This window comes from Neolamprologus multifasciatus, chromosome 6 (assembly GCF_963576455.1).
Source record: "Neolamprologus multifasciatus chromosome 6, fNeoMul1.2, whole genome shotgun sequence".
NCBI lineage: Eukaryota > Metazoa > Chordata > Actinopteri > Cichliformes > Cichlidae > Neolamprologus > Neolamprologus multifasciatus.
The window spans coordinates 1959519-1985082 of NC_140444.1; the positions used below are offsets into that span (position 1 = coordinate 1959519).

Sequence of the window (25564 nt, forward strand, 5' to 3'; positions counted from 1 at the left end):
GTGTGCAGATCAACAATGGATCATATATCGAGTGCAGAGAGAGTATGAGCGTGCAGCGTTTAAAGCGTGGAAGTACTGACCTTACTTTGAGTTTGATTCCATAAAAAGTGACAAAAACATTAGTGTCCGTTGTGCGTGGGAAGAAAACTTCTTTTTACAGCGAAAAAAACCCTAAACTTCCAAACAAGCACCGAGTAGCTACGACGTAATGGGAAACTCACAGAGAAACTCGCGGATTCTTCCACTGACCGCTGCACACCTGCACCAGGGTAACCCTCCGCCTACCCCACTCCTGCTTTACAGGTGAAAATAGAGCAACAGGACCGCTAGTCTTTGACTTTATTTATTTTCTGCTGTGTTTTACTTGCATCTATTTGAAAGACTGAGTGTAAACACACAAAATATTTTATTTTATGAGCTGGAATGTGCAGAAAATAGGTTTAAATGTTAAACTAATTTCTTCCAGTCAGAGAATGTTGCATATAATTAAATTTTTGCTTGATGCATAAAGTTAAAAGATTAAAACTAATAAAACAAGTTTTAAAAAGAGACTTTTCCATTTGATTACATTTTGTATGATGATTATGTAGAAAAAGTAGAATTGGGCTGAAAGATCTATCACTTTATCACCTATTCAGGTTGTAAATCGTGTTTTTAAAAAGTAACTAAGTAACTAAGTAACTAAGTAATTAATTACTTTTGAAAATAAGTAATCAGTAAAGTAATGGGATTACTTTTTTGGGGAAGTAATCAGTAATTAGTTACCGATTACTTTTTTCAAGTAACTTGACCAACACTGTTGCTCACAGAGGGTCATGTGATTGTTGGGGGTTTGTTACCGAACAGTACAACACATTTTCTTTTTAATATAATTAAAAAAAACAGGAAGTTACTATAAACATGTGGAACAAACAAAACTAGGGAAGAAAAAAGGTAATAACCACGACCGAGATGACGGTAAATAACAATCTAATTTTGGCTATGGATTAATCTTCAGCCAAAATGACATTGTTTGACTCCAGACACTGTTTGCGATGTCTACCACCAACTCTCAGCCTGGCAGGAAAAAGAAAAGTCGCAGAAACTCTTTCTTTACCCAATCATGTATTTCTTCTTGCCTCCCACGACTGCTGACTGACAGTTCTCTCATTCCCCCTTTTTCCATCTGCTCTCTGTTCACCCTCCTCATCAGCCTCTCCATTACCCTTCCAGTCTCATCTCTTGTCCCTCAGGCTTGAGCTTTGATGTGCTGCTGGTGACAGTGTCAGGGTGGAGGATGTTAAGGTAGCTTTGAGTGCACCTCTATGTGTTTTCACCTGTTCCTGATGCCACGGGAAACGTCTCTGGTTTATTTCCATGTCTGAAAATCTCAATCCGAGATGAAAGCGAGATGAAACTCCTCTGTGTATCTGAGTGAACACAGCAGTGCTAATTTTCATCCCATGCCTCCCCCAGAGTCTCAGGGACAGTTGTGTCTGTTCAGTGACACAAATGGGCGCAGAGTGCTACAGGACTTGAGTCCTTAGGGTTGAGGTATAGATCAAATGTAGATAAAGGTCTCTTTTGAGTAAATTGACTGGAAGGTATCATGACACGTCGGTCTCCTTTCGTGAAGTCGCACCTCTCTTAAATTAGTCATACAGTTCAGATGGAGACCTTTGACATCGTTACAGCCCCAGCATCTGAATACTAATGTTCACATCACAAACCTGAACAAGAAACTTCGAGGAAGACTTCAAACTCATCCTCTGTGGATGTGACAAATTCCTCTTTAACATAATGCAAGTCTGGATTTTTAAAGTTCTCTTCCTGTCGCTATTATCTTCACTTTCTAGCAAGTCTAAGCATCAGTGTGTTTCAGGGTGAAGGTCGTCCGTTTTCACAGCTCGTGCACATCAATCCGCTAACGACAGTTTGGAAATCAACTCAATCAAATGCAAATATTCAAACGTCAATCGGCCGATGCGAGCAGGTAGCCTACAATGAAATCTGTTCAGATAGGGATCTGGCGTTGTCCATGAAATCCACACTGATAAGAGCATGAAATTAAATCATTTAACGATGCTGCACACTCCCTCTGTTTATCTTGATGATGGGTGCAAATTGACATTTCAAACTACATCAACTGTGTAAATCATAGCTCAAGATTGCATCTTATGCAGTGGAGCATTTATTGTGAGCAGAGGACAGACACAGGAACGGGGGAAAAGACCATTAGGACTAATGCATTTGGTGGTGAAGGCAGTTCACTTCTGCCTCATTTATTCTTTGGTTCTGTCCATCTACAAGTGTGTTCATATGTTTTGGTATTTCCTGCGATTCTGATGATGCTTGATGAGCGATCGCAGTTTGACACCAATTCTCGTTTAAAGGAGGCCAGGCGGGAGGCGTCGGGCAGAAGGCTGACAAGTCGGCAATAAAGTGCATGCAAATGAAGCCACAGGTTATTACATCTGCCGGTGTGTGCGTTAAGGTGTGGGCGTGTGTGTGGTCCTGCCTCTTCGGTCATGTTTACGAGCCCGCTGTGCGAGCGCAGCTGTAACGAGACTTGATCAAGCACGGCACGCGCAGTGTGGCGCCTCTGCATGGTCGCTCTGTCTGCCTGTCTTATCTCTCCAGGATCTCCACACTCGCCCTGTCTGTCCCCCCTGACATCCTCACACGTACAAACACAAAGCTGCAAAGGGAGTGACGCGCTACGGGAGATGGTGCCCACAAATCACACGCATGTTTTTGTAGCTTTTTCACTCTGTTTTTCTTGCAAGGGTTTGCTAGTTCTGCTCAGACGTCCAGATTATCGAGACTAATAAATACAAAACACTATTTGGATATCCTGTAAGATCTGTATGATAAATGTGCCTGTGTGTGTAATAATGAGTGCATTTCTGTGCATCTGCAGCCATCTGTATGTATGAAAGTGTGATCTGGACTCAAATGGTGACAAATATCAGTGTTTTTAGTATAACATGCAGGTGCTCTAAACAGGTTCCCTCAGTAACTTCAATTACCAGCATCCCCACTGACTCTCTCAGGCTGTACATGACTAACGTGAGCTGAAGCAAAATGAAGTGAACAACAGAGGGAAGCAAATCGAAAAGCTCACAAAATGAACCAACTCCTCAGTTTAATTGTATAAAAGTATTACACTTACACGCTCACACGTGCACGTGCAGATGCCCCTGTGCTGATAGTGTTACTGCAGCTGTCCCTTTAATAGTTCTGATACCTGTTACCTGATACCTCACAGGAAGCAGGAAGTAGTAAGGTTTAGTGAAGTTTGCACATGGCCAAGGAGACTGCCATGAATCCACATGCATCTTCCCTCAATCCTTCGTCTTTTGGAGCATCGTCTGTATGTATATTGTTTATTTGATACTTATCTGTAGTTCTGTGGTTGTATTTTGTGACATGAGGGAAGTTTAACCCTTTAAAGCCGGTCAGAGCAGCACGCTCTGTTTTGCGTAACTATTTTTAAATCCCGGTAGCTCTGCAACCACGTGAGCTAGCACAATAATTTTTTTTGCATATGAAACCGGAGGAGTTGTACTTACATCTTATGCCATCAGCTTGTCCTCGGTCACAGTTTCCTTCCACATATAGTTTTGCAAAAACTGCATAAAAAGCACTTGCAGCAACAAAAACATAATATTCCAGAAACACGCTTTGCTGATCTGATCAGCTGTTTGTAACACTTCCTACGTTGGAATAGACGTCAGCGCGAACTTTTGCATGTCCGCCGTTACCTGCCCGAAACCGGAAGTGACGTCATTTTTTTTTTTTACCATATAGCCTCATGAGCCTATACTGGTGTTTTTAAAAGTTATCTTTGACTTTATGACTTTCTGTGTCGTTTCTGGGATGCTTAGGACTCATATTGCACTGCTGGAAATAGTTTATTTTGATGCATATGCTGCTTTTTTGCAAATTTGCATTAGAATATTTATTTTCGTTTTTCCTGCAGTGTATAAAAATTGGTGTATTTCAAAAATAAAACTATGAAGACACTCAAAATAAATTTCCTGTGGTGGGAAACTATTTTGTGCAACTTTTTTGTATTTACAGTTTTGAGGGATAAGCCTCTTAAATTTCTCTAACTAGAAATATATGTTAAAAAAACAAAAACGATTTTAATTTTTTTTGTAGTTTATTGCACTTTTTTGCAATTTATGTAATTACTATGCACTTAATGCAGACATATTATTAAAATTTAGGCTGTAATGGTTGTATTGATGTATAGCAACTTGAAATGCTCCCAAAAATGGCTCCACAGCATGTAAAAATATAACATAAGCTCTGGCGGACTTCTATGGTAGGTCTTAAAGGGTTAATGTGTAACTTTGATACGTTGTTGAAGCCACATGTTTAGAGCACGGCTAATGCTTATTCTTGCAGCTAAAGTGCTACGCTATGTTGATTTAGATTATTGTAGACTTGTAGGTACAGAGTATATGTAAGATTTAAAGAATATACTGTAATTGTGTTACGTTTGTTTCAGTTTCACACTTTCTACATCATTAAACCTGTGGACAAAGAGTAATGGTCTTCAGAGTCTTGATGGAAGAAAAGTGTTGAACCTTGCTGCCGGTTCCTCTCAAGGCAACTGTTGTTCTGATTTGGTGCCATATAAATAAAATTGTATCGAATCAAACTGAATGATGGATGAAAACAGGAAGTACGAGATCATTTACAGGGCAGAAAACTGTTCTTAGGGGAAATATGACACTATCTTTGGAAATGAAACAACTGACCTGTGAATGTGTATCTGCACGTGTGTTTTCCTGCCTGCAATCCTGAGGAGGGGATTTGCCGGTGAAACGGACTGTACATAAAACATGGCTACTCCCCGTTACACCACCTAACAGTCACTAGTCATGTTTGTGGAGTCTCGGCTTAAAGCCTTACGTTGAGCGTTTGGGCTGTTGCTGCCTCGCTATCTGAGAAAGCGCACATTCAGTAATGAGGTGGATTAGCTCAGCCCGTTGTAGCTGTTAAGACTTTCAACTAGCACTCGAGACCATGAATAGTGTTTCCTGAATGCACAGATTAGAGGTTGTTTTCCCATTAGGAATCAGAGGACCTGGCCTCGATTATCAGACCTTGAAGGAACATTTACGTGCAGTCCAAATGAGTTGATGCTGTTTGAAATGAATTCAGAGGACATCATGGGGATTGACGCATCCTATGGAAACATACTGTTTGATCTTACTGGGAACATTATCAGTTTATTATTAGTTTATTTTTAGTTTATTAACAGGGCGATGACCCAGAACAACTCCAGGCTTTGAAGGAGAACATCCATCACAGTAATGGTGTTGACCTAATCTGGTGGAAAATCTTTCAGGCAACGACCTGAAGACGCCCTAAGTAAACAGAAACTACTTTAAATATCTTTATTTTCTTTGTACTGAGGATTTTATAACCTTGGTGTCTGATGAATGGGGTGGTCCACATGTTCGTGACAAGGATTCAGTATCTCCTGATGCACGTGGAGGCAGCTACCATGGAAGCGTTCAATTAGCTGAATTACATGCGTATGTTATGACTGAGTGGGTGACATAGATATAACATGTTGCTGTAAGTTTTGACATTTTAGGCATTGCTGTGAACAAAACTGGATCCATGAGAGACAGACAGTGTTATAATTACTGTTACTGTGATCACAGAGCAGTGTGACAGCACCAGATACCAGAAGTCATATTTACATTAAAACTTTTAGACATTTTCCAGAAAAAAAGGATAATTTCATTCGAATTTAGAAGTAATTGAGTTCTTGAGTGATTTGCTGAAGGTGTTGTTGAAGGTAAACACTCCTGTGTATGAAATCAGAACAACTCAAAGGGAAAAATAGCTTCTCGGTGACAAACATGTGAATCCAATTTAAATTATTTCAGTGATTAAAATTAATTAATGAAAATAATTTCAGCTGAATACCATTATTGGCCTTTTGCACCTACATTGGTAAATAAAACGAGATTTATTGATTATTATTATGCTGCCATCACGACACGTGACCATGTGAAGCTAGACAGCTAGCGAACAAAATAGACGAGATCTTCCACACAAGGCTTGCTTTTCTTGCTTTTAATGAAGATCCTTTAAAGCCTTATCCTCTCTCAAGGCTTCTCCTTGCTATTTCTTATTTGTAACTGAAATATACAGAAAGTGAAAATAAATTGCTAGCTACTACACATCTTAATGACAAACTTAATGATTAGCCTAGCTTAACACGTGCGTTACATTAGCATCGCAGTTCACTCCAGGTAAACACATATAAAAGTTGTTTCTGAACACATTAATACTCACAAAGACGAACGTTTCCCAGCGTGTAGGGCACTCTTAGCGTGTACATGAACTCGTTCACTCTTTTAATACTGCCGAAGCACTTTTCACGGCATTAACGCAGAAAACACGTCAAAGATAGGCGAATGATCAGAGCGCTCCCTCGCTCCCATTTCCGCACATACAATACAAAGATCGCTTGTGATAACGATGACTCACTCTGAGCAAATTTCGAACCCAGACATTTTAACTGTTTTTAGCACGAATTACTTAGAATATTTCTTAACTTTGAACTTATTTATCACTTTGCTTATGTAACTTAATCAGACTATGCACTAACTACTGACTTCTGGCCAAAAGGCATAACAATGATATAAATGTATTTAATGACAGCAAATATTTTGTAACATCACTTTTGTTCTGGTTAATAAACAAACATAAAAGAACAAACAAACAAACAAACAAAGCCAGCATATTCACGTCAGCAGCTACGATCCAAATCATGTTGAAGAGCACTCCATCACTGTATGAATATGGATGTGAAACAATAGAAAATTAGCACCTCTGAAATAATAAAGAAGTCAAATTAAAGAAACTTTTATGATAACATGTTGAATTATTTCAGTGTGTGTAAAACTGTAAATAATCCATATTTCTAGAAAATCAGGCTGAGAATCCGGCTTCTTTCTCAAAACAGCAACCTAATGGATTCAAATGCTTTGAAGAGTTAAACACTATAAAAGATACATTACCAACATAACCATCTGACGATCCTTTGAGGGGAAAATCTCATATGTTTTTTTATTGCTCTACAGGCCTTTGACACATCTATTCAATATAAAACCAAAACCCCACAATGAGTGAGACTCTCAACAAGCCCGGCTGCAAACAGCTACCCCGAGGCTTGAAGCTTAGATACTTTTTTTCCAATAAACATGTCAAAAACATTTTGGAAATGGAAAATATTCACTGAAAGAAAAAATAGTTCAACTTTAAATCTTTGTTTCTTTTTTTTCTTTGCAAATATCCACAAAAAACGTTTTGGCCCAGTGCAGAAAAGAGCCTCCAGTGCAAAATCATGTTGACACTGTTGCTTTAGTCCAAGAAGGGGAAGAGTGAGATGGTGTAAATGGAGCATGTAAGGGTAAAGAGACAAATGGTCTCAGCAGAAACTGCGAGAAAGCAGACACACAAACGAGCGTGCCACAGGGGCACGGTGTGCGCATACGGCCAGCAGATATATTGTTCTTCACTCAAACAACACCAGCCGGGTTATTTCTCACATTTACAGCCGCTGACGTAGTGTCCCAGTTTAGCACTAGATTACAGTATGGCCATATTTCTTCTATTGCTATGCAATTAGAGTTAGCTATATAAGAGTTTTGATATGACATTGGTGCTCTAGATGGCACACAGAGGTTCTTCTTAGGCGCGTGGCTTTGGATAAGGAACTCTGAGGAGGTAAAAGAGGCTGGATCATTGCATAGATGAGATTACAGAGGAGAAATTGACTCCTTTTCAACAGGAAAATGAAAAGTTATTGGATCCTCTGCTCACTGCCAGTGTGCTCTGGAGGAGTGTGGAGGTTCCTTTATTCCACAGACAGCGTGTCAATTTATCCAGATAGCCTAATAATGACTGTGGATTATATTATCAGATTATTTACTTGGATGCTTTTACTTGTTGAAACGTGTTTATTAATCATGACCAACAAATTTTATTTATTCATTTAAAAATCACCTCAGTCTGTTTACATGGAAATTGTAAAGCGCTTTTCAAGTCCCTAAGGACCCCAAAGCACTTTACACATCCACTCATCCACCCATTCACACACTGGTGATGGCAGCTACATTGTAGCCACAGCCACCCTGGGGCGCACTGACAGAGGTGAAAATGTGGACACATTTTCAAGTTTCTGTGACAACTGAGAGAAGAACAAGAAAGAAAAAGAAAAAAGAAAAGAAAAGTTAATTTACAAAATAAAATAATATGACCATGAATACTTCATATTATATCATATCTTATAAAACATTGCACATTATAACGACAGCAACACATATTTTTAATGATCATTATTAAAAGTAATATATTTTATCACCATCAAAGCTAACAGTCCTCAGAGATAAACAGAAGGTGGACTGATGAGTCTGATGTCACTTACAACTTATCATTTACAGATTTTTGGGCAGCGCCTCATCAAAAAGCATGAAGGTCAGTCAGCGTGCTGGGCTGATAATCACTATCAATTCCCAAACTGCTTAAACTAAACTACAGACGAGTGCAAACAGGAAAAGAACCCGGACAACTGTTCAGTTCAGAACTTTCAATTTCTAATTTTTTAGTGATTATTATTGAAAAGTTGTACACAGCAAATCCAGCATGTCCAAATTAACACAGTCAGATTTAATTTCAACACTATTAAAGTGTCTATATGGGTCCACACCAGAGAGTGTTAATTTAACTCTTTTTGGAGAGTTGGTATGTTAACTCTGATTTAGTGTTAAACACCAAATCTCTCTGGAGTTGATCATTTAACACTTGGTGTTAAGAGTTTATATATTAACTCTCCAAGAGTATTTTAGTTTAACTACGTAAGAGTTATCTTCTAATTAATTCTAAAAAGCGGGAATTTTACTGTTCTGAACTTCTAGAAATTTCTTTTGGAAATAAACATTTACTAAAAAGACGCAATGGTTTTTGAAAAACATTTATTCTGAACTGTGCACCACAATTTCAAAACATTTTCTGAAAGATGTAACAGTGTACATGTTCTCACTTTCATTAGAGTTTTGTTTATCAAAAGGTCTGACATAGGTGAGCTGGTAAATGCAAATAACAGCATTCTCATCACTTATTTCAATAAATACAAAATACAATATGCATGTCCTTCATTCATCACTTTGTGGAACTTCAACGCACTTCTGCTCTCCCCCATATTCCATCTTCACAAGCATATCCTATGTGGAGATTGAATAAAAATTAGTTGACACTAATTAATGGCACAAATCAATTGCAGCACAGTAAAAAAAAAGGAATCCTCTTTGAGCGATTACTTGTGTAAAGTATTTTCCCAAAAGACAAGGACACAGACAACAGGTAATACTGAACTAAATGTAAAACCTCAACCTTTTTCATTTTTACCTAAACCGTGTGCACAAAACTCTGGAGGAATCTAAATGCTAAAGTAGAACCAGTCAGGACGTCTGCTACTGCTGTTTGCTCGTTTTTTATGGGAGATCGTTTTCAGGCTTCAAGTAGCACCATTATATCAACATTTCACATTCTAGACATTGTTTTAGGTTAATTTGACCAAACATTTGACTGAAAATTCACATGCAAGCTTTTTTTCAAGGCTGTGGTATTTGCCCGCAAACGATGCCTTTTAGCTAGCTAAAACATAATATTATGCTATCAGCGAGCAACATGGCTAATGCCTTTCAGCTAGCTAAAACAGAATATTATGCTATCAGCGAGCAACATGGCTAATGCCTTTCAGCTAGCTAAAACAGAATATTATGCTATCAGCGAGCAACATGGCTAATGCCTTTCACACAGCTTTGTCTCAACTCCAAAGAGCCACAGAAGTAAAAGCTAATAATAATAATTGAAACAATCTTTGAAAACATGACTTACCAAGCATGGCAAACAACTCAAATATGTAGAGCAAAATGTTCTGAAACGGCTTCACTTCAGCTTCGATTGGAGCCTATGGTGCTGGGGGCGGAGTCTGTGAATTTACTCTATTGGTGTCATAGCCCCAATAGGCAGTGTTGCCAACTCCTCAGTAAGGAAAATCGCTATTGGCTGTCCTAAAAGTCGCTAGAAGTCGCTAAATGACGTCATCACCTAATTTGCATAATTGGTCATGCTAATTTAATTGTAACCTACGCTGCTGGAGAGAGAAATAACATCGTGGACGAGACATAAAGTGAGCAAAAAACGTCCTAAATGCATTTAGAGTTTATTTAGAACTACAAATTAAATTTCTTTTAGCAATTATTGTTTTTTGTAATGTCACAATTCCAACCCTGCTCCTTTACCCGGGCTTGGACCGGCAAAAGTGACCCGAAATAGGCACTCTGGTGGAGTTACTTTGTGTGTGTGTGTTTATAAGTAGTTTTAAACCTGATCCACAAAACAGCATAAGAGTAAAAGAAGAACTGACTGCGTTACAGCACCCGCTGCTTGTTGAGAGTAAAAGCGATATGCTCTTTCACGTCTTTTTTTAGCAAGTTTTCAGACCCCCTAGCGACTTTTTTTCTAGAAAAAGTCGCTAGGGGGTCTGAAAACTCGCTAAATATAGCGACAAAGTCGCTAAGTTGGCAACACTGCCAATAGGAGTTCAGAGTTAAGCGGTCAAGAGTTAATGTTTCCATTGTAACACCTCCAGATTTGAAATAGAAACACTCATTTTTAACACTCGATTTTAACTACTATCATTTACACCTCAGAGTTACATTAAAAGAATGTGACTCTACTTAGAGTAAAATTAACTCTAAGACTACTAACACCAAAACATTTAACACTTTTGAATTTGCTGTGTAGCTGTCGTCTTTACTGTTAAGGCCTGTTGTATCATACACCAACACACCAAAGTGACGTCTGTATCCTGCTGCTTTTTCAATAGAAGTTTAAATTGCAGTGACCTCCTGAAATTGTCCCTTGCAGAAGAAGAAGAATGGAAATATTGGACACAGTTTGCATGAGAAAACCGTGCAGTCCTCATAGTCCTTACTCTTTACCATCAAAGCTTTCCACGGCTGAGCTGTAAAATGGGAACGTTTCCCATCTGAACTGCGTCTTCCCATCATCCTGCGCTGTAACAATGTTACAGATAAACATTTGATTGCTACGTTGTTCCGAGGCATGTGATGTTAACCTGCTACCAGCCCAGGAAACACTAATGTTGCTCCAGATGGCAGCTTATTGTATTCATTTGCAATAGATTGAATAATATTTTTTAAATGAGACCATCAGCTGCAGTCTAAAGTTCTGCCTGCACAGTTTGCCTGCAGTTCTCCGTGTAGGTTATGTGTGGGATTTGAACAGCCTGTTCTCCTCAGCTCCTGGAGTGCGACGGGGCCTCACTCCTATCTATCAAGTGGGTAATTAATTAGAATGGATCGATTTAGAGCCTCTCTGATAATGATCTCTCTTGGACATCTCACTTATTTAACTGAAAAGGAGGGAGCGCGCACGCAGGGGGTGTCAATGTGTGGGAAATGTTAATCTCTCGCGTTGACAATGAGAAACATTGTTGAAGATGATTATGCAAATACATGCAATGGAGCACGCACACAAATGCACACACTCACCAAACTCAATCAAGTCACACATCATGCACAGGTAGACGCAGTCCAAACCCAATCAGGAAACATCTGCACACACACACACAGGAGAACACAAACCCACTTATCTTGACTCGGTGCCCGACTGAAAAGGCAACTCTCCTTTTGTATCCCTCAGGTGCTTTTTCCTCAGTAAACACCAGGAACAAAGCGTCTTTGCGAGTGAACTAACCCCAATTACAATCACAAGACACATTTGTCATACAAACTTTGTGTACCATGAAATGTACCAGTTCAGCAAGAAGCCTCCTTTTATTTATGGTGCAGGAGAAATGCAGCGGTGTTGATGTATGGTTTGGTAATGAAAGAATTTGCAGAAAGTTTAAAGTTCAGCGCGTCCAAACCCAAACGTACTAATGCAGCGAGTATATTCTGATTGTGTAAATGCACACCTGCAAAACAGGCCTTTGTACTGCAGAGGAAGCTTTGTGATAGCAACCAGCTTTTAGGACCTGGCAGCGGCGGGCAGTGACGAATAATATAGGTGGCGTGAATGGCAGCGAGCCCTCCCCACTGCCACTGGAGTGGATTGGATGGATGCCCTATATTTGACAAGCTTTGGCACCTAACTATGTGCGCTGTGGCTGGTGCCACTTGGCAGCCTCGCACACAGCGCCGGTAGTGTCTTTGAGTCTTACTCCTCTTTCTGCTGCTATTTCTGACTTTTCCAGCTTGGACGGAGATCGTGGCGGAACACTGGCGGTGTGGAGGGGGTGTCGTGAAGGTGACGAATGGCTCCAACTTTGGTGTGTCGCTGCAAGACCACTTTCCAAGCAAACAGAGCGGTTTGCCATGTGCCAGTTTCTTCCACTCAACTCTTCATTCTCAGTCAGCAGCCTGTTTGCCCTCTTTGCTTATTATCTGTGTAGAGCGGCAGCCCTCGACTGCAGGATCGTCTGTCAGTCAGCTAGTCAGCCAGTTAGTCAGTGTTATGAGTGAGTCAGTCAGTCAAGTGAGCTGGTTGTCAGATGTGCTCTTCTGGGATGAACGGCTGAGAAGGCCTTTGCCTGTCATGTGTCAGGTGCTGTCATCACAAACCGATGCTAATGACTCAGGGATGCGGTGGAATAGTGTGACATCGAGGTATCCTCCTGCCTTGTCTTGTTGCTCCGCTTCTCCCCTGACAAACGTTGACTGACAGATCATTTTATCAGTTTTTGAGCACGACAGCTGAAGGTTGACTACATTTTGAGACGTTAATGAATAGTCTGTAAATGGCCACCGTTTTTTTTTTTTTTTGCCTGCTGTCAGAATGTAAGTCATTATCACAGCAACGCAGCAAAACAGCTGCGGCGTGACATGATTTATGAGCCGTGACTTTATAGTCAGTTGTAAAGCCTGTGACTTTTAGTGTATGTCACTGCTAAACTGTGATTTTCAAAAGAGGTTCAAAGAGTTCCCGTGTAAACACGGCGAGCAGAGGCAGCGGTTTGTCATACACCATTTATCATGTGTTTAATGTGAGCAAAGCAGCTGAACTTTGCTAATCAAAGACATGATCTTTGCCGATTATGACGGCGTACTTTATTGGGTTAATTAACCTTGTGTGTAATGTTATTTTTATAAACCCAAAGGAGCAAACAATTAGCTTAATCTCATTTGCCGTGGCTGCTTTTCCCTGTTTAGCATCTATGTTGTTGTTTTTTCTTCTCAAACTGGTTTAAAACTGAAGCGTCAGGACAAACCTGCTCCACAAACCCTTCAATACCACAAAATCAAATATGTTTTTTTCATTGTTCAGATTTATTTTTTGCCACATTGCTCCGCTCATTAGAACGGTTAAGAGAAGCGCAGCAGATTCCCATGACAGAAGAGTTTTAGCCAAAAAAACGACAAAGGTTCATCGGATATGTTCAGTTTTATTTACACAGCGCCAAATCACAACAACAGTCACATCAAAGCACTTTATACTGTAAGGTAGACCCTACAATAATAGATACAGAGAAAAACCCAACAATCATATGACCCCCTATGAGCAGCACTTTGGCGACAGTGGGAAGGAAAAACTCCCTTTTAACAGGAAGAAACCTCCGGCAGAACCAGGCTCAGGGAGGGGCGGGGCCATCTGCTGTGATTGGTTGGGGTGAGAGAAGGAAGACAGGATAAAGACATGCTGTGGAAGAGAGACAGAGGTTAATAACAGATATGATTCAATACAGAGAGGTCTGTTAACACATAGTGAGTGAGAAAGGTGACTGGAAAGGAAAAACGCAATGCATCATGGGAATCCCCCGGCAGCCTACATCTATTGCAGCATAACTAAGGGAGGATTCAGGGTCACCTGGTCCAGCCCTAACTATATGCTTTAGCAAACATGTTCTCATTGTTTACAAGATTTGAATTTTTATCAGTTCCCTCAGTGACAGTTAAGGCTGACCAACAATCACGTAAATCCCACAACATGTTTTTTTCTTTGTTGCACAGGTTATCTTGTGTTGTGTAACTGTGAGAGGACCCACAGCTACAGTTACACAGGACGACTCTCAGGTTTATTTGGAGTTTCTGCCTTAACCTTAAAAAACACTTCCACCCACAAGCCGCCATGTGAAACTGAAAAGCTTTAAAACTCAAACTTTTTTTTTAGCGAACTTTTAGTTCAGTTTTAAAAAGTTTCCATTAGCTGTTCGCTCTGTTTCCCAGTAAACGCTCTGTTTAAATAAATGTTTCTATTCTGTAACAGTTACAGGTTTCTTTTAAATGCATTAGCAGTTGTGTTATTTGTTGTAATCAGTTTATTCTAATTTGCATTTTAACTTTAGGATCTGCAATAGAATCATCTATTTTTTTTTTTTAGTAAATCTCGTAAGAAAGATTAGATGAAAATTATCATCAAGAAATTATTTATTTGCCATTACTGCTGTTGTTGACCCCTCCCTGCAATTCTAGGGGAGGGGTCAAATTACTTTCTCCAGGATGTAATTGAGTAATGTAATGCACTACTTTGTTTAAAAAGTAATGAGCAATGTGTTCTACATTACTTCCTTTTGAGTAACAATTCAAACAGTGATTACCAGCCTGTTTCACAGAGGGGATGGTGGTGCTGTGTGAATTAGCACCAACTTCAATCATATGAAAACGAGAAGTTTTAAAATTCTTCAAGTTTTAAATTTTATAATAATAATATGTATTTTTTTAAAGCTAAATATTTTAAAAGAGCACACTTTGTCTCTGAAATGATGATTATGTATAAAATCATACACAAAACATATGATCCATGCCAACATACATCAACCAGCAGATTTACAGAATGAACATTGATGTTAAAGCTGCAAACTCTATTCAGTTTCCATCATGCCTCAGATTAAAACAGTTTAATGCTCTCCTGCTAGTTACTCTTACTTATGTGTACTGTAGTTCACAGACTATGGTAGACAGAACTTTGCATATTCAGTGAGACACCGTACTGTAACATCACAGCATGTTATAAATTCCTCCTAGCCTCGTGATGCCCACACTTCGTGGGAGATGGACTAAATTAATAACACCTGTGAGGGTGATTTGAGAAAACCTTTTCTTTTTCTAAACTTCTCTAACAAAATTATTGTAATTACAAAAGCCTTTCATAATTTCCACCTTTACAAAACTCATACTGTGTGAAGTACTTAGGCCTCAGTTACATGATGAGAATTTCTCAAAAGCAGGAAAACACTGCATTGGCTGAAACAGAATAAACGGCTTTGAAAGGAAGTAATTTATTTCAAATTGGTTTTCTGAGCGTAGCACGTATTCATTTCACTTTACAGCCTCCTGACTGGCAGATAAGGCAGACAAATGTGGTTTTTGATTGGTTGGTTGTTTATTGTTTATGTACTTCTACAAACAAAGACAAGAGTTAATGTCAACATTAAAGAACAAACAAACAAGCCATGATAGACTCCTATCTGTATCACCCTGCTGCTATTTATGGTTATCCAAGGTTGTATAGATGAACCTGTCTTATTTATGACTATTAGACTTTCATTTTTTAAAACCTAATTTCTAGAAAAATGTGCTTTATTTGTGCCAATATGATAATTGTTATTTGCGGCGACTAGCAACTTTCAGACGTGGGAGTGGGATTTTCTCTCTGTGACAAGTCGAGCAAAATACTAAAAGTCCAACATTTCTTCTTTTATCGATTTAATATTATTTATACAGCGCCAAATAACAACAGCAGTCGCCTCAAGGTGCTTTATATTGTACAGCAGATTGTACAATAATAGATACAGAAATCATATGACCCCCTATGAGCAGCACTTTGGCAACAGTGGGAAGGAAAAACTCCCTTTTAACAGGAAGAAACCTCCAACAGAACCAGGCTCAGGGAGGGGCGGGGCCATCTGCTGTGATTGGTTGGGGTGAGAGAAGGAAGACAGGATAAAGACGTCAAATTCAAGACTTTTTGTGGATTTTGGGTAGTCTTTGGTATCCATCTTTCATCTGTAACTAGATATGTGCGATTCCTGCCCGTCAGTCCAGACTTGAAATCGAAACAGAAAACACACTAACCTCTATTAGCTTTGACTGCTGTTAGCAAATTCAGTGGGCTATCTTTTTTGGTGTAAAACTGAATTTAACCTAGTAAATGCTACAAAGCGTGTGGGGCAGTTTAAGCCCCTGGCACACTTGCATTACCTCCACACGAGTCCACATCTTTGGGGATTATTGCACTACATCTAGAGATGGTCAGACTATGCATTAACAAATAGGGATTACACAAAGGACTGATTGACTGGATAAACATATAAAACCTTCTCCATCACCTGTAACTGCAGTATATGTCATGTTTGAATGTTTGAATGTGATTTTAGGTCTATCAGATTTTAGCTGAGGAACAGATCAGTGCTGAAGGGCCTCACAGACTCACGCATGGATTCTGTGTCTCTGTGGAGACGAGTTGAAAGAGCTGTCTCTCTCCAGCACCAGCTGCTTGCACAACAACATAGTGCATATGTGTGTGTGACTGTGGAGATGTGTTCATAGGCAGCATTGTGATACATTTGTGTTTGATGGCTTACAGGTGTTTGCATAAACAAAGTGTTCCCGCTTTTTCTTTGCACATATTCATGTTTGTGTGTATTTATGTTTAATCTAAAAATGTTATCCCATATTCAGGATGGTAATGTTTTATATCTGGGGTCTGCGGCCCTGTCCTCATGCTGGGGCGGACAGCCTCTGGTGGGGACAAACGCCTGCTGTCTCCGGTCCTGCGACAACCCCGCCCTTGGCTGTTGGAGCTCCAACTGGGGCCACCCTCTTCCCTCAGCTGGGGTGGATGCATCGGGATGTGTGGTCTCAGATCTTCATCGGTCTCGGGTTGCCCTCCATCCATCTCCGGCTCTCGCGGGGTCTCTTATTTACACACACTTACACAGCAAAATTGTATATTTGTCTGTGTACCCCCCCTCTATTGTGTCTTTTTGGTGCTGTGTATTATTTGAGTGTGCTTTGTGTCAGAAGCAGCAGTTGGCGACCCAGCGTGTCTGTTTACTTCACCCTCGACTTTTACTTCCACCCCCATTCTTTTCTCTTTTTTTCCAATTTCTATTCTTCCTTATCTTCAATCTGGCCTTTACCCCCTGTCTGCTCCAGCAATAATATCCACTAGACAATAATATGAATAATAAAATAAAGTAAATGAATAAAGCAAAAATATTAACAAGAAGAGTCTACGGTGCCCCTACTGGGAAAGCAAACATGCCTGGCAATACAAAGCATTCAGACCGTAATTCTGCTTCTACAACTGCTGGACAAGACAGGTTTAAAAAGAAATGTTTGCGATAAATAGCAATGAGTCATATATATTGCCTTGGAGGGATTTTGGCTCACTCTTCTTTTTAGAATTCTTTTAATTCAGCCACATTGGAGGGTTTTCAAGTGTGAATGTGCTGTTTAAGGTCACGGCAAAGCATCTCGGTCTGACTTAAGTGGGGACCTTGGCCAAGCCCCTCAGGACCATTATTTATTTTAGCCATTCAGAGCTGGACTTGCTGGTGTGTTTTGGATCCCAAGTGCCCTTTAACTTCATGCACAAACTGATTTAGGGTTTTCTGGCAGAGAGCAGAATTCATGGTTTCATCAATTACAGCAAGTGGTCCAAGTCCTGCAGAAGCAAAACAGCCCCAAACATCACACTGCCACCACCATGTTTGACTTTGTTGGTATGATGTTCTTTTTATCTGATGTTGTGTTAATATTGAAACACAAACCAACAAGCAAACACACACAAACCTTTTTAGAGAGAGGAGGTTTTCTTAAACCATCAGGATGTAGCTCTTGGGTCTGTTGTTGCTCTGAGCACTTCTGAATTCGATGGAGAATCTACTAGGAAGACGGAGGCACTGGGTTAACACATGCCTCAATGTTCCAGACCACCAAATTGCCAACTATTCTTCTTCCGTGGAGGTCATTATATTTAATGATGATCATTTAATCAGTCTTATTTGATTAGCAGCACCTGGCTGCTATTTACCCTTTTAATTCCTACTGAAGTACTACTTAGTTCTTTACAGAGTATTGTGCTAACTTTCTTTTTCGCATAAGTGTATATGAAAGCTGTACATAGCCACTATAATAATAATAATCATCATAATAATAAGTTAGGTACTTTGTCTTTTGAGATTTTATTTTTTTATTTTCAAGACAGGACTGAATTGTGCTGTACCCGGGCCTTTAACCCTTTAAAGCCGGTTGGCGCGGACACGCTCTGTTTTGCCTAACTATTTTTAAATCCCGGTAGCTCTGCAACCACGTGAGCTAGCGCAATAATTTTTTTTGCATATGAAGCCGGAGGAGTTGTACTTACATCTTATGCCATCAGCTTGTCCTCGGTCACAGTTTCCTTCCACATATAGCTTTGCAAAAACTGCATAAAAAGCACTTGCAGCAACAAAAACATAATATTCCAGAAACACGCTTTGCCGATCCGATCAGCTGTTCATAACACTTCCTATGTTGGAATAGACGTCAGAGCGAACTATCGCATGTCCACCATGACCTGCCCGAAACCGGAAGTGACGTCATTTTCGCGGAAATGTAGTTTTTTACCATCAGGGCCTCATGAGCCTATACTGGTGTTTTTAAAAGTTATGTTTGACTTTATGACTTTCGGTGTCGTTTCTGGGATGCTGAGGACTCATATTGCACTGCTGGAAATAGTTTATTTTGATGCATATGCTGCTTTTTTGCAAATTTGCATTATAATATTTATTTTCGTTTTTCCTGCAGTATATAAAAATTGGTGTATTTCAAAAATAAAACTATGAAGACACTCAAAATAAATTTCCTGTGGTGGGAAACTATTTTGTGCAACTTTTTTGTATTTACAGTTTTGAGGGATAAGCCTCTTAAATTTCTCTAACTACAAATATATGTTAAAAAACAAAAACGATTTTCAATTTTTTTGTAGTTTATTGCGCTTTTTTGCAATTTATGTAATTTCTATGCACTTAGTGCAGACATATTATTAAAATTTGGGCTGTAATGGTTGTATCGATGTATAGCAACTTGAAATGCTCCCAAAAATGGCTCCACAGCATGTAAACATATAATATAAGCTCTGGCGGACTTGGTTCTATGGTAGGTCTTAAAGGGTTAATCCTGTACAAACATGCCTCCCATGTAATACTCTCAATGCATTTGGTCAAAGAGCTAATGTAGTCTTGACCTAACAAGACCTCCTCAGCCGCCTCTATAGTCACATCTATCAAATCAAACTGTATGCCAATAAGCAGCAAACCATCAGCACCACTGAGGCTTCATGTCCTCTGTTTAAATGGAAGCAAACAGCAGACAGGCTCATTAACAGCACACTACAGTCCAGTTTAATAGCTATAACAATGAATTGTCTTAATTGTACCGCCTGCTTAAGAGTAGACTATAATTAATAGCTTAATAATAAAGACTAGGAGATGCCTAGGAGACCTGCAAAAAAAATCAATACACTGGGTTTAAGTTTTGAGAATAAAAATTACAGCTCTGCTATAAATGGGGCTGGCTATTCCAATAAGGGTAGAGAAAGAGTATCTATTACACACTAAGTCCTTCACTTGTGACTGGCAGGGACACCAACTGTGAAGAGCACAACAGTTATTGTCATGCAGGGCATATTTTCTCTTGTGTCGAGGGTTATTTTGAAATGTCACCTACAGCACTCTTTTAAGCAGCCAGTATGGACTTCATAACATTTGTGTCCAACTCAGGTGGTAGATGGAGTGTATTTGTGGATAAGGGCCGTGAGCAAAAACTCATCTGAGGACTGGTGTTTTGGATGCCATTTGCCTCCCTGTGCATGGGAAGAAAGGCTGCCTTTCTTGGCCTTTCTGAGATGCAAGAAACATGCCACATGGAATTAATGTTGGTGGGGCAATACCCTTGGTTCTCTTGTCCTTGCATAACAGAGCGGTACCTCTAGTGACAAGACAGAAAATAGCTTGCAATGATGTTTCAAACGGGCTTTCTAATACATTTATTTTAAACGAGTTAGATTCCCTGAGAGGTTCAGTACTCAACGAGGTTGGCAAGTGCGAGGGCTTCAGACAGAGCAATCTTTTCGATACACTCGTACACCTCGAGGATGTTTACGCCAACAGAGATTGTTCCCACTGCAAAGAGAATGGATGGCAATCTTCTTTGGTCCCTAAACACCAGAGAGGTTTTCCAACTCTATTTTAAATCGACATGTTCTTTCAGGTCGGTCTCAGTTTGAAGTTATTATACCGTCTATAATGTGTTTGATGTTTTTCTATCTTTGGGTTTTGGACAACAAGAGCATGAATTAAATTAATATGCATAGCTACTAACTTTCTACTTAAGCCTGAGGGAAATACCTGACATTTGCTGCTAAATATTTCACTAGTTTCACCCACTATTCGATATTTGTGTCTCTGTGTTGGTACTGAGCAGAGAAAGTACATTGGGGTTTGTAAGAGCTTTCTTAAAGATGGGGTAGCTTAACATCTTTAATGGAAAAACAGTGGGATAGCGAAAATTTCTCTCCTGTGTTAATTTCCTGAACTGTTCGCATTGACATTCTTCCTCAATAGATTGTGTTGTTTTTGTCATTAAGCTAAAGGAGGTAGTCACCTGAATGCAGAAGTTTTGTGAAGTTTGGAAGGCGTTTAAGAGGAAAGTCTATTTTTAAAACACGGATAAACCAAAAGGAGCAATTTGTAGATCTAATATGTTCCTGCTGAATTTGACGTTCGACTGATGGACGGGCTTCTACAACATTCAGAGCCTTCAGGAGCTCAGGGTGATCATCCACCCATCCATCGACCCTACTTCCATCCTGGAAGGCGTGACAGTGGCATTGAGGAGATCCTCAAAGTGTCCGCCTGACTGTATCCTCAGTTGAGTTCAGCAACATCCCATTGTTCTTCTGTGGTGAACAGTGTGCATCAAACTTTTCAACCACTTTGTCGTACTTATTCCTGTCACCAACTTCCTCAAACTCAAACGTGTTGAAGACTTCAATGGCTTGAGGACCAGCTACCGTGAGCAGCAATGCAATTTCCCTGGCATCGGGTTTAGAGTCCAGTCCCATGGCAGCCATGTACAGCTCAAACTGCTGCTTAAAACACCGCCAGTTGCTGTCCACATTCCCCACCAGTTTCAGTCCTTCCGGTGGCTTCAAACTTTCCATCTCAAACAGAACTTTGAACTGCTATCGCTTCCACTCTCCCACTTTTACTCCTGGTACCATGTGTTGTCTTCGTAGCGCTTGTTAAAAATAACACAGCATCCACTTATGCCTTGCGAGCTACTGCTCCAAACATTTTATTGACACCATTCAACCTGTCACACCACAGACCAGTCTTCTTTTATGTGCCCCCCTGGAGGCATTCATGAGCTTTCTTAAATACAGCGCCCCCTGCTGGTAAACCTTATCATTACATGAACACCTACATATAAACACAGTCACCACTATAAACACTGTCGATTGTTGCTTTGACCTCCTGAGTCGTTTGACATTTGCTGGAACCACTTTGAGGCAGACTGAAAGTCTTTTTCCATGGCGTCACCAAACTCCTCCCACATCCGAGGTTTTTGCATCAGCCACTGCCAGAGCTGCTTGACCTTCTGCCACCTGCCACCTGTCAGCTGTTTATGGAGTCCCACAGGCTAACTACACTCAGGAAGACTCCTTCGTAAATCTGAAGGTCTGAGGTGGGAATTGATGAACTTGAGGACTGGGCCTCTGCCAAATGTCCCCAGTCCTCACTATACGTTTAGTGTGTCTGATGATCGTCTTCCTTCTCTCTTTACCCAAGTATCCAACAGAGAGCCTACATGGGCATATCTGGACTTTTAGGAGGACTACCCGTCAATTGTTGGAGGAGTATGAAAGGGTATCAAGGAAGTTAGCAGACTACAGGAACACCTACGCCTCAATCTAAGAAGCGTACATATAGTGATTGGACTTTCTAATGCTTGAAGATATTGTACTTTTTTCTACACAAATTTCATAGTATTAGAATTTTTCATACATCTCATGCACCAGACTATCTTCACGTCATGTGCTTCGTTTGACTGAACTGGGCACACAGACACGGTTCTACTCATTCAGCTACGCTTGCCAAACATTAATTTGGCAAGAACAAGTTCTTTAGCTATAAGCCATGTCAGGCTGCGATACAGTGAAATTATATCCTAGGTGTTAAAAAAAATTCTGGATGAAAAAATGGGATTCTGCCAGTTTATTTTTGAGAGGTAATTTGATAGCCAACGATTTTGTATTATGTAAGCATGATTATGGTAATCATGTAATTATTTTTCTAATACGACTGTTCACTAAATGATACAATTTCAGTCCAAAAATGTCCCTAATATCTCAAGTCCAAACTTTTATTTTTGTATTTGTTAAAGACAGACATGTTATTCATTTTAAAAAAATCGTTAAGAGGCACACCTACACATTTATGTGACACAAAGGTCAGCCAAGTGCTTATACTTGGACTAAATATATTTAAGAAATGCAAGTATATTTATTGTAAAAACAAACTCTATGCAGTAAATTATGCAGTCTGGTTGAAGGTCAAAAACTGAAACCATCTCTTTTTGGATCTGGTTACTGCAGGATTAGTGTATTGGAATTTTGCCCGTAGGTTTATCCAACTATAGTACACCATCAGTTTCAAATATAGTGTCATCTGGTTTTGTTCAAAAGATCCTGGCATCCGTGTTGCAGAGCACCAACAACATATTGCCCAAGCAGGATTATTCCAAATAAAAGTACTCACAAACAGCTTGAGGAACAGAACAACAGAACAAGCTGGTATATTAGGACTTTGAGAAATTAGGTATTCATCGAATTTTTTCGAAAGAAGGGACTGCTCTCACAGCTAGAGACTGACGAGGTACAACATAAATGCTACAGGTCAGGGGGGAGATATCATCACCCCCACCTAGGGATGGGTATCGTTTAGGTTTTATCCGATACCGGTGCCAAACCGGTACTTTTGAAACGGTGGCGGTGCTTAAACGGTGCTCAAACCGGTGCTTAACCCTTTAAGACCTACCACAGAACCAAGTCCGCCAGAGCTTATATTATATTTTTACATGCTGTGGAGCCATTTTTGGGAGCATTTCAAGTTGCTATACATCAATACAACCATTACAGCCTAGATTTTAATGATATGTATGAATTAAGTGCATAGTAATTACATAAATTGCAAGAAAGTGCAATAAACTACAAAAAAATTGAAAATCGTTTTTGTTTTTTTAACATATATTTCTAGTTAGAGAAATTTAAGAGGCTTATCCCTCAAAACTGTAAATACAAAAAAGTTGCACAAAATAGTTTCCCACCACAGGAAATTTATTTTGAGTGCCTTCATAGTTTTATTTTTGAAATACACCAATTTTTATACACTGCAGGAAAAACGAAAATAAATATTATGATGCAAATTTGCAAAAAAGCAGCATATGCATCAAAATAAACTATTTCCAGCAGTGCAATATGAGTCCTAAGCATCCCAGAAACGACACAGAAAGTCAGAAAGTCAAACATAACTTTTAAAAACACCAGTATAGGCTCATTGAGGCCCGGACGGTAAAAAAACTACATTTCCGCGAAAATGACGTCACTTCCGGTTTCGGTCAGGTCATGGCGGACATGCGATGGTTCGCGCTGACGTCTATTCCAACATAGGAAGTGTTATGAACAGCTGATCGGATCGGCAAAGCGTGTTTCTGGAATATTATGTTTTTGTTGCTGCAAGCGCTTTTTATGCAGTTTTTGCAAAGTTATATGTGGAAGGAAACCGTGACCGAGGACAAGCTGATGGCATAAGATGTAAGTACAACTCCTCCGGTTTCATATGCAAAAAAAATTATTGCGCTAGCTCACGTGGTTGCAGAGCTACCGGGATTTAAAAATAGTTACGCAAAACAGAGCGTGCCCGCTCCAACCGGTTTTAAAGGGTTAAAGAATGGAGAACACAAACTTTGTCCAAAAACCTCTCATGTTTAGCTGTTTTCCACTTTTTCTTTGGTCATTTTAGCCTTTTTGTCCAGGGTGAAGGGAGTATCTGCCATCAAACAAGAAGACAGCTGCATGCAGCTATGATGATGTTTGCTAGTTCACCTTACATGCATTAATGTAATAACGTGGTTAGCCTACTCAACGTAAATTACACACGAACAACATTAAGCTACTCACGCAGAGAAGAACGGCTGCTGCTGCATCATCATCCTCATCATTTCTGCTACACTGGCAGGGCTAGGGGCCAGGACTCTCCTCTTCGGGTTTTTGGGGGATGTTGCTAACTCCGGGTCCGATAACAGGCACCACACCCGCAGTAGATGTGCTCGGTGTGAGGTCTCGCAGCAAGCTATCAAATACGGCGCATTTCTCGGCTTTTAAAAAAAACGCTATGCGTCGGCAGGTGTTTCATCGGATTTGAGGTGTTACCTCCTTTGACAGTATCACAGTATCAGCTTAAAGCACTTGTTGCAGCTGCTGAGTTTGCATATTTTTGCTGTGAAGTACAGCCAGACTTTGACCGCTTCGCCTTGGGCATTTTTAATCTGTAGCTCTGCTCTAAAAGAACGTACGTACCTGGGCCCGCCTACTATCCTCGGAAACGTAAAATGATTGGCTGGAATCTAAAGTGTACCACAGCTCAGGAAAAAAAAAGCACCGAAATAAAGCACCGAAATGTGCGCTGCTTTTCAGTCTGGTTACTACCGTTTATGTCAGAACCGGTACCCATCCCTACCCCCACCCGAGATTGGGTACCAAGCTTGAGTGTGAGAGGAACTGACCTGAAAGATAGGATCATGGCCAAGCTTGAAACCTGGACCCCCGTAGCCGGTTACCAAGATTACGTGAAGTACCCTCAGAAGGTCTGCTAGATGATGTTAATGTAGCACTACGGACGATACCTACAGCCACGATTACCGACACTGCAGAAAGTTGCAGAAAGGCGCGATGAGGTAGTCAGAACGGAGGGGATCAAACTACCAGAAGGCAACATCGCAGACATAGAGGACAGTTACAAGTACCTGGGGAATAGGCTGGCCAGAGGAGGAGATAGAAGCCACTGACATCAAGACAAGAAAGCTCAGTCCAGGATGAGACCACGAATACATCACGAAGATGGCCCCAACTGACAGCGTGCTCAGTGAATACCTCAGGCAGCAGAAATGCAAGAAAGTGGAGGAAGAGGAGGAACCAGATGGGGTGAGAGAAGGAAGACAGGATAAAGACATGCTGTGGAAGAGAGACAGAGATTAACAACAATTGACAACAACTTATATAAGCACAGACTAATATGGGTTAGTGCATCTGTTTGTCAGGTGCTAAGGTTTTCACACCTTGCTGATATGTCAACAAAGTGCTGTGAGCCTTTGCTTTACTTTTCCTCCTCTTTTGATTTTCCCGGTGAAGGTGCTCTTTCACTCTGCTCGCTGTGCTTTTGCCATTTGGTTGTAAATGTTTCATCAGGTTATTTAAG

At 40.2% G+C, this 25564-nt stretch overlaps 1 long non-coding RNA gene across 1 annotated transcript; it reads left to right on the forward strand.

Annotated features, from left to right (window-relative positions):
• Positions 1–3270: 3270 nt before the first annotated feature.
• On the forward strand, positions 3271–24482 carry LOC146516122 (uncharacterized). Its single transcript, XR_014874628.1, has 2 exons — positions 3271–23102; positions 24029–24482. It is a non-coding gene; the product is annotated as an uncharacterized LOC146516122 (long non-coding RNA).
• Positions 24483–25564: the final 1082 nt, after the last annotated feature.